This window comes from Periophthalmus magnuspinnatus, chromosome 7 (genome assembly GCF_009829125.3).
Source record: "Periophthalmus magnuspinnatus isolate fPerMag1 chromosome 7, fPerMag1.2.pri, whole genome shotgun sequence".
NCBI lineage: Eukaryota > Metazoa > Chordata > Actinopteri > Gobiiformes > Gobiidae > Periophthalmus > Periophthalmus magnuspinnatus.
The window spans coordinates 1,467,092-1,479,723 of record NC_047132.1 but is presented as its reverse complement, the minus strand read 5'-3'; the positions used below and the strand labels follow the sequence as shown (position 1 = coordinate 1,479,723).

The 12,632-nt window shown below is 38.9% G+C and overlaps 4 non-coding genes across 4 annotated transcripts; all 4 read right to left on the bottom strand.

The window, feature by feature from the left end:
* Positions 1–7: 7 nt before the first annotated feature.
* On the bottom strand, positions 8–79 carry trnaq-cug (transfer RNA glutamine (anticodon CUG)). Its single transcript has one exon. It is a non-coding gene; the product is annotated as a tRNA-Gln (tRNA).
* A 165-nt stretch (positions 80–244) lies between these two features.
* On the bottom strand, positions 245–316 carry trnaq-uug (transfer RNA glutamine (anticodon UUG)). The gene has a single exon. It is a non-coding gene; the product is annotated as a tRNA-Gln (tRNA).
* Positions 317–2,238: 1,922 nt separating this feature from the next.
* trnaq-cug (transfer RNA glutamine (anticodon CUG)) lies at positions 2,239–2,310 on the bottom strand. The gene has a single exon. It is a non-coding gene; the product is annotated as a tRNA-Gln (tRNA).
* An 811-nt stretch (positions 2,311–3,121) lies between these two features.
* trnaq-cug (transfer RNA glutamine (anticodon CUG)) lies at positions 3,122–3,193 on the bottom strand. The gene has a single exon. It is a non-coding gene; the product is annotated as a tRNA-Gln (tRNA).
* Positions 3,194–12,632: the final 9,439 nt, after the last annotated feature.

Sequence of the window (12,632 nt, the reverse complement as noted above, 5' to 3'; positions counted from 1 at the left end):
TGCAGTCAGGTTCCACTGAGATTTGAACTCAGATCACTGGATTCAGAGTCCAGAGTGCTAACCATTACACCATGGAACCTCTGTGTTAATGTGCCCCTTGGGGTCACCTAGTTGGTTCATAACAAAAGAAGACGTTGAAATCTGTCAACTGGACAGGCAGTGAAAATATTTGCTTAGTGACTTTTAGAAGTGCATAACTGGATACACTTTTTGTTTTCACACAATCAAAGGGTAAACTTTACTCAGGTTCCACCGAGACTTGAACTCGGATCACTGGATTCAAAGTCCAGAGTGCTGACCATTACACCATGGAACCTCCTCACCTCACAGCTTGATAAAGGGAACTATGTAGGTATTGGAGAAAAGTTAAAATCAAAGGGGCTGCTAAACTTGGGTTATTACTACTCTGCCAAAGTCCAGAAAAAGAGAGAAAGTCTCAATACTTTGACAATTGATAGTGCAACTTCAAGAAGTTCATATCTGGAGTCCAGAGCGCAAACAATAAAAACACAGAATTACAGTGGGGACAGATTTCACCAGGATGATTATATCTATTTCAAGACTTCCCTGTTTGCTCCAGTTCCACCAAACGTCTTACCTCATGGCCTGATAAAGTGAACTTTGTAGGCATAGAGGGGGTAGTTTAAATTAACCTCTTAGAATTCTGGGTCATTTTGGTGAAATTGTCTTTGTTCTGACCTCTCCAAATTAAAAGGATGACCATTATCAAACCCTCTGTAGTATATACACAAGTTTGGGGTCTTTGTAAAGGTAACACCGTATAATTTTACCCACAAGTGTCAGAATCATTGTAATTATGTCTGCTAAGCATTTATACACTTTGGAACACACATAAAAAAAAATATATATATATATAATCCTTGCTTAAATTTTTTGCTTTAAAGGAAGGTGTAGAAAGCTGGAGTAGATAGCTGGGGACAAAAAAATACAATATCTCAACTGAAAATATTGTTGACCACTCACATTTCAAATTTGAGGACAATATCGATAAAACAGATTTTTACGATGATTTTATTATTAGTAAATCCAGGCTTTTTATGGAAGGACTTTTGATGTATCCAAACCTATCCAAATGGAGACATTTGGAGAATGTTTGGAGAAATGGAATTTCCCCACTGTGGGACTAATAAAGGCATATCTTATCTTATCTTATCTTAAAAAATGCAATAACTTTTGAATGTGTCAACCTACAGACATCAATGAGGGCTCTACTGAAAGCTGACACTTAACAGGAATCTTTATAGGCACACCTAACAGCTCTATTACTTATGTACAGTTATATAGCATATCAAAACATAATATAAAATGTATATATACATATAAAATATAGTATAATGTCAGTGGTTGATTCTACAAGGGGGAGAGTGGGGCGCAAATTTTCAGTTACCTGTAGCACTGGCTGTCTGGGGCTGCAGTAACCACAACCCCAACCTTATCAGCCAACCTTGGCGTCAATCACAAGGTAACACGTGTGTTTAGCATTGACAAGCAAAGCTGGCACTGTCTAAAGTTTATTATGCCTAAAAATGACAAAAGAAATGCAAAAAAATAAATGACAGCATGACACATGGAATACTTAGCTGCAGCAGATTTAACATGGAGGCTCTAATTTATTTTGTGGAGATAATTTCTTGAGTGGATTATATTCTCTAGAAAGAATGATACCAACTTTCTAGGAATATGTTGATGTTTGACAGAACCAGAGCCCTCAAAGGTAAGTGAAATCCAAATCCAATTTTTTTTTTTTTGCTTTTCTGTAAAAATGGCTTTCCTGTCAGTACTGTGGTGATTGCAGGTGAAAATGGCTTGCATATTTAAAAAAGACGGGAGGCGTAGCTTTCATTTGATGTGTAGATTGTTTGTGTGGGTGATACAGAAGTATATGTACATTGCTGTAATTTTGTAATGTAGGGCTGTCAGATCTATAACATATCTATAACAGGTTAACATAGAGTAATACTATCTTTGATGGGGTATTTTGCAGCATTACTATTCCAATAACACATCATCAGTTGGGTAACAGTAACCAGTCTCATGATGGTCTAAAGCCAGATCACGTTCCCCAATTTCACATTGAGTAAAACTATGTAATTGGTACTCAGCCAAAATTGCAACTTCATTCATCTATTTAATTTATTTATATATAGTGTGACTTCAACAAGCGCCTAACTGGATGCACTTTTTGTTCTCACACAATGAAAATGTTAAGCTGCAGTCAGGTTCCACTGAGATTTGAACTCAGATCACTGGATTCAGAGTCCAGAGTGCTAACCATTACACCATGGAACCTCTGTGTTAATGTGCCCCTTGGGGTCACCTAGTTGGTTCATAACAAAAGAAGACGTTGAAATCTGTCAACTGGACAAATCGTTGTCCAATCGTTGAGTGAAGACGTTGCTTTTTGGGTCAGGGGTCAGATTGCTGTTGGACACTGCCTTATATCTATATGAAGGAAGTGGCTAACTACACTGAAACTGTAAACAGCTATTGTCTTATGTTTCAGATGAAACCACCCTATTCAACCTTTAACGACCCTGCTATTGTTCTCTTTGTTTGGGTCTGAGGATAGAGTTATAGATGGGGGATCGATGATGTCTAAGGCCCCAATTCCTGTTTAAGAAAGGACCATCTTTCCTAACAAAAACTTAAGTCCCCTCTTTTTTTTTTCTGGATAGCCACAAGCAGACAGGGCTTCCTCCACATGTTGTTCCTTCTTCACTTTGGCTTGGATGAGCAGTGATACTCTTTCACTCCTATAACTTCTCCACAGATTTAATGGAACTTAACTTTTGCTATGGATCAGGCCTGGACAACTGAGGATTACACAGACTTGGCATCTTATATAGACTTGTTTCTTTTCACATTCAAAGGGTAAACTTCAGCCAGGTTCCACTGAGATTTGAACTCACTGGATTCAAAGTCCAGAGTGCTAACCATTACACCATGGAACCTCCTCACCGCACAGCCTGATAAAGCTAACTATTATCGGGTATTGGGGAAAAGTTTAAACTAAGGATGATTTGATTGATATTGTGACTTCTGCAAGTGGATAACTAGATGCACTTGTTCTTTTCACACAATCAAAGAGAAAACATCAGTCAGGTCCCACCGAGACTTGAACTCGGATCACTGGATTCAGAGTCCAGAGTGCTAACCATTACACCATGGAACCTCTGTGGAAACACACACATTTTCCTCACCTCACAGCCTGATAAAGGGAACTATGTAGGTATTGGAGACAAGTTAAAATCAAAGGGGCTGCTAAACTTGGGTTATTACTACTGTGCCAAAGTCCAGAAAAAGAGAGAAAGTCTCAATACTTTGACAATTGATAGTGCGACTTCAAGATGTTCATATCTGGAGTCCAGAGTGCAAACTATAAAAACACAGAATTACAGTGGGGACAGATTTCACCAGTGATAGAAATGTTCGTTTCTGATGCAAGCGTCAAAGAGGACTAAGAGACTGAAATATAAGTCAGAAGGGTTTAATGAGTTTGTCACAGGTAAAGTTAACAATGAAGCACCGGACTCTCAGGAAAGGATAGGAAGAGAGTCCTGAGATGTTTGTGTTTCCAGCTTTTATAGGCCTCCCAGTGTGTGAGGCGGGTCTTCCTCTCGGCAACACGTGATTACACATTAAAAACCTTTTTGGCAAAATCCCTGAATGTGCGTTTTTAAGTCACTCAATCTTATTGTTTTATGACCCTCACAGGATGGGGGGCACTCAGTCCTTGGTGAACAGGGCCACAGATAAGAAGTGGCCCTGGTCCTAGGTGTTATCTTCTTGGCCCCAGTGCTGTAGATTGCTTTACGACCCTCTCAGGGTGGGAGTCTTTGGTGAGTAGGGCTACAGGCATCTGAGGGTAGCATTACATTGTTAAAAAATACCTTATACCAGGATGATTATATCTATTTCAAGACTTCCCTGTTTCACTCCAGTTCCACCAAACGTCTTACCTCATGGCCTGATAAAGTGAACTTTGTAGGTTTTAGGGGACTAATTTAAATTAACTCATTAGAATTTGGGTAATTTGGTGATATTGCCTTTGTTCTGGCTTCTCCAAATTAAAATGATAACCATTATCGAACCCTCTGTAGTATATACACAAGTTTTTTTTTTGTTTTTTGTAAAGATAACACCCTATAGTTTTATCCACAAGTGTCAGAATCACTGGAAATATATCTGCTATGCATTTATACACTATGGAACACACATAAAAAAAAAAATAAAATAAAATCCTATCCTCACCTACATTTATTTTTTATTTTATTTTTTTTAAATGAAGGTGTAGAAAGCTGGAGTAGGTAGCTGGGGACGCAATTACACTATATCTCAACTGAAAATATTGTTGACCACTCACATTTCAAATTTGAGGATAAAACTGAGAGTTTTACACTGATTTTATTATTAGTAAACCCAGGTGTCTTATGGAGGGACTTTTGATGTATCCAGATTCATCCAAAACCTCTCCAATCTTTCTCCAAATGGAGACATTTGGAGAAAGTTTGGAAAAAATGCAATAACTTTTGATTGCTTCAACCCACAGACATCAATGAGGCTCTACTGAAAACTTACACTTAGAGGAATCTGTATCTGCACACCCAGCTGCTCTATTACTTATTTACATTAATACAGCATATCAAAACACAATATAAAATCTATATTTGTATATAAAATATGGTCAAAACAAGTGGTATGGGTCAAAATACATATATTTACAAACTTCACACACAGCAAACAGTGAACAAACACACACTTCAAAATGTAAACAAACACACACTGCAAACTGAAAACACACTGTATATGATTATGACTTGTCTTCTGTGTGCCAGTCATTATAGTATTCTCTTTGCTGTTGGAAGCACAGGGGTATATTGCAGGTTAAACATTTCATCTTCACATGGAGTTTTGACATGTGACAGGGCAGGTTGAAGTGCAGGAAGTCACATGTCAAAACTCCATGTGACTTCCTGCACTTCAACCTGCCCTGTGTGTCTTGTGACTGCCTTCACAAGACGATGATGCCTCTCCCTGCTTACATCATCCTGCTGTGTTCTGATGGCTCCTGCCTCTGCCAGCTCCAAGACAAAAGTTTCACTGAAGGCCTTTTGGTGCATATAGGGATTTTACCCTTTGATCTACAGTGTCCTTTATAGAGAATTAATACGTGCACAATGGCAATGTGCACAAAATGGTAGAAAAATGTCTTGTATCATTTCTTTGTTTTGTGCAAAACCTGGTAATAGCTGATGAGCGCATCAATTTCACCCATGTGCCTAAGGAACAAGTAACAAGAAAGTATGAAATTGAGAAGGGGTGAAGTAATATTATGTCATATACATATCCATAATCACACAAAAACAGTATGTTTTTTCACTGTGCAAGGCTACAGTCACCCTTGTGTTCAGAGAATAAACAAGCAGTAGAAAGTTGTTGTTTTTTCTTGCACCAGAACGCTACAATACAACACAAATATTAAAGTTTTGAATAGCTTATGGCCAAGTTTCCTCTGTGCTCACCTTTCCTCCTCTGTGTTGCTGCTGTGGGCATGGATACTTTTGCTTCCTGACTGGCTGGGCATATCTGCATCCCATCTTCTCATCAGCATTTAAGCCTAGACTTTTTTCAACTTCTTGCCTGTACCTACCCTCTCCAACGCCGGAACCTGCCCGCTCTAACGCTGGTACCTACCTCCTCCAGCTCCAAACTCACAGTCTTTGCCACCATCTTTCCTGTAAAATAAGCCTTGTTAGTTATCTACCTTCTGTCTGCACCTACAAGTACAAGTACAAGAACAGCACCAGTATAATGAGAGTGCCAAATGTATATATGTTATTGTTCTTTTTACGTAGTATTTGCTAAGGGTATATGTTATCATGTATCCTTAACAAATAATTTAAAAAATGGTCTGCCCCAGATTCCCTAGAGTTGTTTAGTCTTTATCAGCAATCCAGCCCAGATAATGAAGTTCTTTAACCCTTTGGAATCTGCTATTCATATCCCCCCCCCAAAATAACTCATGCAAAGTTTTGCCTGAGATTGTAATTAGGTCAAAAAATACCCCAAAACTGCATTTTAACTGTATAAGCAGAAGAGGGGCAGGTGCTCACACTATGTGCAAGGCCTGACATTAACTTTGGCCATCTGGACAGCCAACCTGTGGGTTGTTCTTCTCTTGATGCCAAATTCTGTATAAAAAGTCATCATGATCAGATACTGAAGTCTATAGTTATGTTCTGTAATGGACTAAGCAGCCAGTACTGTAAAAACCTAAAAAAAAAAAAAAAAGCATCAGCAGATAAATGGTGCGTGAAGTGTTTCCATGGTATTACCATTAATAGTATGATTTTCTTTTTGTTGTAACTTTAAATGCCTAATGGATACGTATATTAGCACTGTACATCTATTGTATTGTCAGTAACCTTTTGATGCAGTTATTACAATGAATAGAATTATTTCATTTTATTTTTTTATTCAACTGAAACGGAAGCTTAAATAAAGCATTTAATTTATGTTCTAATGGAAGACAGGGTTGGATTTAATACATTTTCTTCTTCTCACTACTTTTCAAGCTTAAATAAAAAAGTGACATGTACATTAGATGTACTAGATACATGGATGATTACTTCTTCTGTTCATTAATCAGCTTTAAATAAATAAATAGAAGAGAATGGAAAATTAAGTAGTAGTAATAAATCAATCAAACATTAACACTTTATTTGTCCCTGGGGGAAAATGTAAGCACACTGAGAAGTAAAATACAATAATAATAGAAAAGTTCAAACAAAAGTCTCAGTGCAGCTCAACAGGTAGGGTCCTCAGATCCAGTGTCAGAGCAGTCTGAGAGGAGTGGGAGCCCTCAGGACAAAAGTGTACCCGTATTATCTCTGTCCTGAAGCCCAGCCCTCACAGCTCTGTCCAGGATCCAGGTGAAATCTGGGGACACAACAGGAAAGCCTCTCTGCTTAGTTGTTTTGGTCAATGATAAGACAAGCCACTGCCTCTGGAATGTCTTCTGCCATATTTGGTGTAAAATGTCTGTTACATTGTTGTAAAAATATATAGCATTTCAGAACTAGCTGGTTAACATCGCTCGCTTCATGGGGGGTCACCATGGATACAGGGAAAAACAAACTGCTCCAATCACACAATCAAATAGTGCTTTGAACTGTGCATGCTGCACTTCTTGGTCAAAATTCATCCATCCATTTTCCATCCCTTTCCTTCCGCTTATCTGGGGCTGGGTCATGGAGAGGCAGCAGTCTAAGCAGGGACGTCCTCTAGCTCCTCCAGTTGGACCAAGGTGTTTACAGACCAAGAGACATAGTCTCAAGCCAGCCAAGAGAAGCTTAAAAACTGCTCAGTGTGCCAGCCAGTCGACCACAAGAGTAGACAACTACGGTCATGCTAGACTTGTCTAATTCCTTATCTTTGTTATACCCAGTTAACTGCAAAATATTGGTGACCAAACACCACACTATTTATGAACTATTACCACTGCTATTACTGTTTAAAAGAAAAAAAAAAACCCAAAAAAAAACATTTGGATTGTAAGAGTTTATTTACAAGCTGCTAATTTATATACATGTCAGTAGTTCACTTTATCTTAATTAGTATTTGTTTGGGCCCTTTTTATTTGGCCTGTGCATCTTTAAAAAAAAGTCAAAAACACATTTTTAAACGGTTTGCAGTGGCCCAAATTTATTGCTCACTTAAATTATGCATTCTGTGCAATAAAATTTTTCAGCATGATGAATTTATAAGCACTTTCACAACTTTCAGAGACCAGAGCTGAGTTTACCATCATGGTAAAGCTAGTGACACCCAGCTTGATAACAGTACCCTTCCTATTGTGTGAAAAATAAAACACTCTATAATTAGATGCTTTTACAATATATCTCTACTGGAGCAAAACAGATTTTATTTAAAGAAAAGGGTATTATGCAAAATTTACTTTTTGGAACTTTCTACCTTGGCTTGTTATAGCCTCATCAAAAAATGCCCGAAGAGGTTTTAGATCCATGCATGTTTGAGTAATCTAGCGATCTCTCCCGGGCCCTACTCGAACCCTCCTTGTGTTTAGCAGTACAATTCTGTCCAGTGCTTAGCTCAACGACTTCACAAACCTGATGTGATGTGCAGTAGTTTCATTAGTGGGCTCATGCTGATTGTAATGTGGGAGCGCTCTGAACAGGAGGGAGGTTCATAACATTTTCAAACAATAAGCGGTAACATGGTGATCTAAATATGTTATATGTTAGCAGCTAATGCCCCAAAAAGTGTCCTATTTCCTCTTTAATTACCTCAAGAAATTTTGTCGAAAAGTGCAACCGGATACTTTTTGGTTGGATTATGACACAAGCCTGCAGTATGTGGAATCGGCCGGACAGTTTTCAAACATTTAATGGACACAGTGTAGAAGATGAGAGGAAGGCGCTTGCGATGCTTGGTTACATAAGAGGGCTCCAGCAAATCCCATCCAGCTACTGTCACTCAGAGCCCCTCACTGCTCTGAAGTGAAACACGCTCTAAAGCTGCCGACACACACCAGCTCTGACTACCACTGCACAAGTCACTTTAGCATCCGGAAATACTGAGGAGGCCAGCACAAGAGTCCATGTAAGCAGAAGGCAGAGGGAGGATCCATGTTCGCTGGTGGTAACAGGCCGGGCTGCTGGTAGACTGTGTGTGTGTGTGTGTGTGTGTGGGGAAGGGGGGGTTGTGTGTCTGAAAAGTAGATAAAAACAAAGTAATGAACACTCTGTTATATCTACAACTATGTGTCTACATGTTCAAACTATATTGTAAACTATAAAAAATGATCTGTGTTATAATGTCTTTTGTGTTGTGTTGTGTTTTGTTTCATTCACACATATTTAACACACAAACCATGCATATTTAGGTTGAGTTCTTCTCTCAAATGGAAAGTTCCACCTTGTGATGTCATGCGGTAATACAGGAAGTGCTCCTCTGTCTTTTTTAAACTCCATATACCTGCACCAGAATAATTTGCATGATTTAAACTAAAGGTAAAAGGAGCTGTTAACCTGAAAAGTACCACGACATGACATCACAAGGTGGAACAGAGCATTTTGAGCTTTGGAGATGTAGACAGACTAATAATAAAGAGTTACTCAGACATGTGTGAATGAAACAAAACACAACTCTATGTATGTTTTTGCTCACAAGAATACATTTTGTGTAATATAAGACCTTTAATGTGCATGGCATTCCATTGACCACAAAAATTAAAGTTTGGGTACTTAGGATTTTCAAACTGTGAAAGAAGGAAGTATGTATTTAAATCATTAACTGATGAATTTTCGCACATGGCTTTAGACGGCTTTTTCAGTGAAATCTGGGGCAGAGCACTGCTTTCGGCTCTAACTTGCTGGTTGATGAGAAATAAAAAAAAACACGTCATTAATAGCTGCAGACAGTACACAGCTGTCTCTTTACTAATTTAGTACAAAACTACTACAAAACATTTTTGGCTGCCTAACTGTAAGGGCTAATACTAAGGTCATGTGTTGTCAGAATGAAGCTGGTACAGTTAACATTAACTTTCACTGTGAGCGATGCACTTGTACATAGTATGTGGAGTTAGATGCTTTCATGTTAATATCCACAATAACTCACTGCAGATGAAATAAAAACATGTCCACAGTTCTTATTTGACCATTAAATGAAAAAAAAAAAAAAGAATATTACATAGATAATTGAATGACCGTTGTTGTCTTAGCCGGGTGGCATCTTCATGGAGGTAGATATGTTTGATGCCATATGGTGGAACATTCCAGGCAAAGTAGTGACATCTCCATGAAGTGGGAGACATTCTTCACCAGAAAACAAGGTGCATCTTTTAAGTCAGTACTACATCTGCCAGAAAAAATGAAGACAAAAGGTATGGACTCATACAAGTACCTGAACAACAAACTGGACTGGACTCACAACACAGACGCACTGTACAGGAAGGGCAAGAGCAGGCTCTATCTCCTGAGGAGACTCAGGTCTTTTGGAGTGAGAGGGCCACTCCTGAAGACCTTCTATGACTCTTTGGTGGCATCAGCCATCCTGTACGGTGTGGTCTGCTGGAACAGCAGCATCACAGAGAGGGAGAGGAAGAAGCTGGACAAGGTCATCAAGAAGTCCAGCTCTGTCCTGGGCTGTCCTCTGCAAGAGGTGGGGGACAGGAGGGTCCTGGCTAAGGTCATTTCTATGCTGGGCCATGAGTCTCACCATCTGCAGGACGCTCTGTCTGCCCTGGAGAGCAGCTTCAGTGACAGACTGATTCACCCTCGCTGTGTGAAGGAGGTTTCAGGTCTTTCCTTCCTGCTGCTGTCAGACTGTACAATCAACACTGTTAACACTGAACATGTGTCATTCAACCACACCCATGTGCAATACTCAAGTCACTTTACGGAGATGTTATATTAGAGTCTATTTTTAGTTTATTTTCAAGTCTATTTTTTAAATTATTTTAAGCTATTTATCTATTATTTTGTTTTATTGCATGCGCCATTTTCCTTCTGTTCTTTAACTGTGCGGTGCAATACTGGAATTCCCCCACTGTGGGACTAATAAAGGCATATCTTATCTTATCTTATGTATAGTGCAATAAAGATAATTGTATTATGTCCTATTTGCCTGGAATCCAAAATACACACTTCATCAGTACTTAACGAAGATGTGTGTGTGGTCACCAGTGATGGATATGATTGACAGGTGGATTAGTGACACACATGGTCCATCCATATCAAAACAAAAAAAGCTGCTTATGAATTAAAAAGTTAGGAAAGGATATCACAGGGGAGTGAAAAACATTTCAGATTTCTGCTGAAGCACTAAACTCTGTTAATCTGAGGTGAGAGAAATGTCATTTAATCAAAATGATAGATAATCACTCATTATCATGTTTGACAGTCATGTTCGGTTCTGTCTTCAGATGTGATTGAGGCTGTGGAGACTAGACTGATATCCCTCTGTATAAAAAATACAGAAGTACATCATTCTGGATTTGCCAGGCAACTGTCCTACATTTTCATTCTTTTGTACATTATTTTTGGGATCAGATTGTGCATTTTAACATCAACCACATGATAAAGAGCAGGAGACTTTACACATCAAAGTGCAAAGGATGAGAGGGAGGAGGCCAAAAACTAAAAACAAAAAAGGAAAGCCAGAACGAGGATTGACGGTGTGCGAGATTTTATTTAAACTTCTTTTTTCTGTGCTGACATTACAGGTCCTTTGTAAAAGAGCTGAGATGTTCATTTTAAACCCAGACAGCTCCCCCCCATCAGAGGCCTCATAAAACAGGCTGACATAGGGTGAGAACAATGCCACAGAGAAACCGGATAACTGGCTTAGTCCGATTTAAACCGATTTTTCTAAATGCAGTCCAGTCTCCAGTCCATTATTCTTGAGTATGTAGTAATGTTTTGGCTGCTGTTCTCATCTCTGTGCCATGAGCCTGTTCTAATTACGGCCTCACCATGTAACTTTTAGCCATAATGAAGAAAAAAATGCCTTTTTATTTGAGATGTTTTTATTGCACTAAAAACATAAAAAAAAACATGTATCCTAACTGTGAGCTGGCTTGCTTCTCCACAAACCTGACTCTAACTTGGCCTGGAGGAAGTCCTCATCTTTCTTGTCTCTATGGGAATGTTATTTTGGCTGTAATCCTCCACAATATGACATAAAACTCATCGATATTCATGGAAAGTGTTCTGATGTTCGGTTTTATCTTTCTATTTTCTATGGAATCATGCCAGTAATGTGCTGTCTTCTGAAAGTTACAGTGTGTTGCTTTAATATAATTTGGTCATTTCCATATTACGGTATTTTCTGATCTGTTATTATGTTGTTTCCTCATCACACACATACTCAGTTTTTTTTAAAGATACAAATCCAACATATTTAGGCTGTGTACTTCTCTCAGACTGAAAACACACTTGTGATGTCATCATGTGGTAATACAGGAAGTGCTCCACGGTGTTTTTAAACTCCATGCATCTTCACTGGAATCATTCAGCCCTGGAATCGCTAATCTCTACTGAGCAAAAGGTAAAAGAGCTGTTAACTTGAAAACTACCGCTTCATGACATCATAAGATGAAACAGCTTTGGAGATGTGGACAGAAATAAATAATTACTCTGATCACACATATAATTATAACTGTGCATAAAACAAAACACCACTGCAGGTATGTTTTTGAGGAGGTAACAACATTATAACACGACTTAAAGAGTTAATTGGGCATAATATAGGACCTAAAAATCTATGTCACATCAACATGCTCTTAAAATCATGCTGAGGAGAGCGGGGGACTGTGGGACAATTCAACAGCGACTACATCCAAACACATCCAAACCCACAGTCATACAGCGACATATAGAGACAACATAGATTCTATAGGAGCACAGGAGGACTACGATGCATGGGACCTAGCTCTCCAGCGCTGAAACCGCACAACAGCTCCTTGTTCACCTTTGTTCTCCCCTTTTACACCAGCTCATAAAAAATGCATTTGAGCGTTTGTGCGATGCTGCCTGCTCTGTTTCCTTGGCAACCACATCCACTTCTAGAACAGAGCCGCGGGCTGG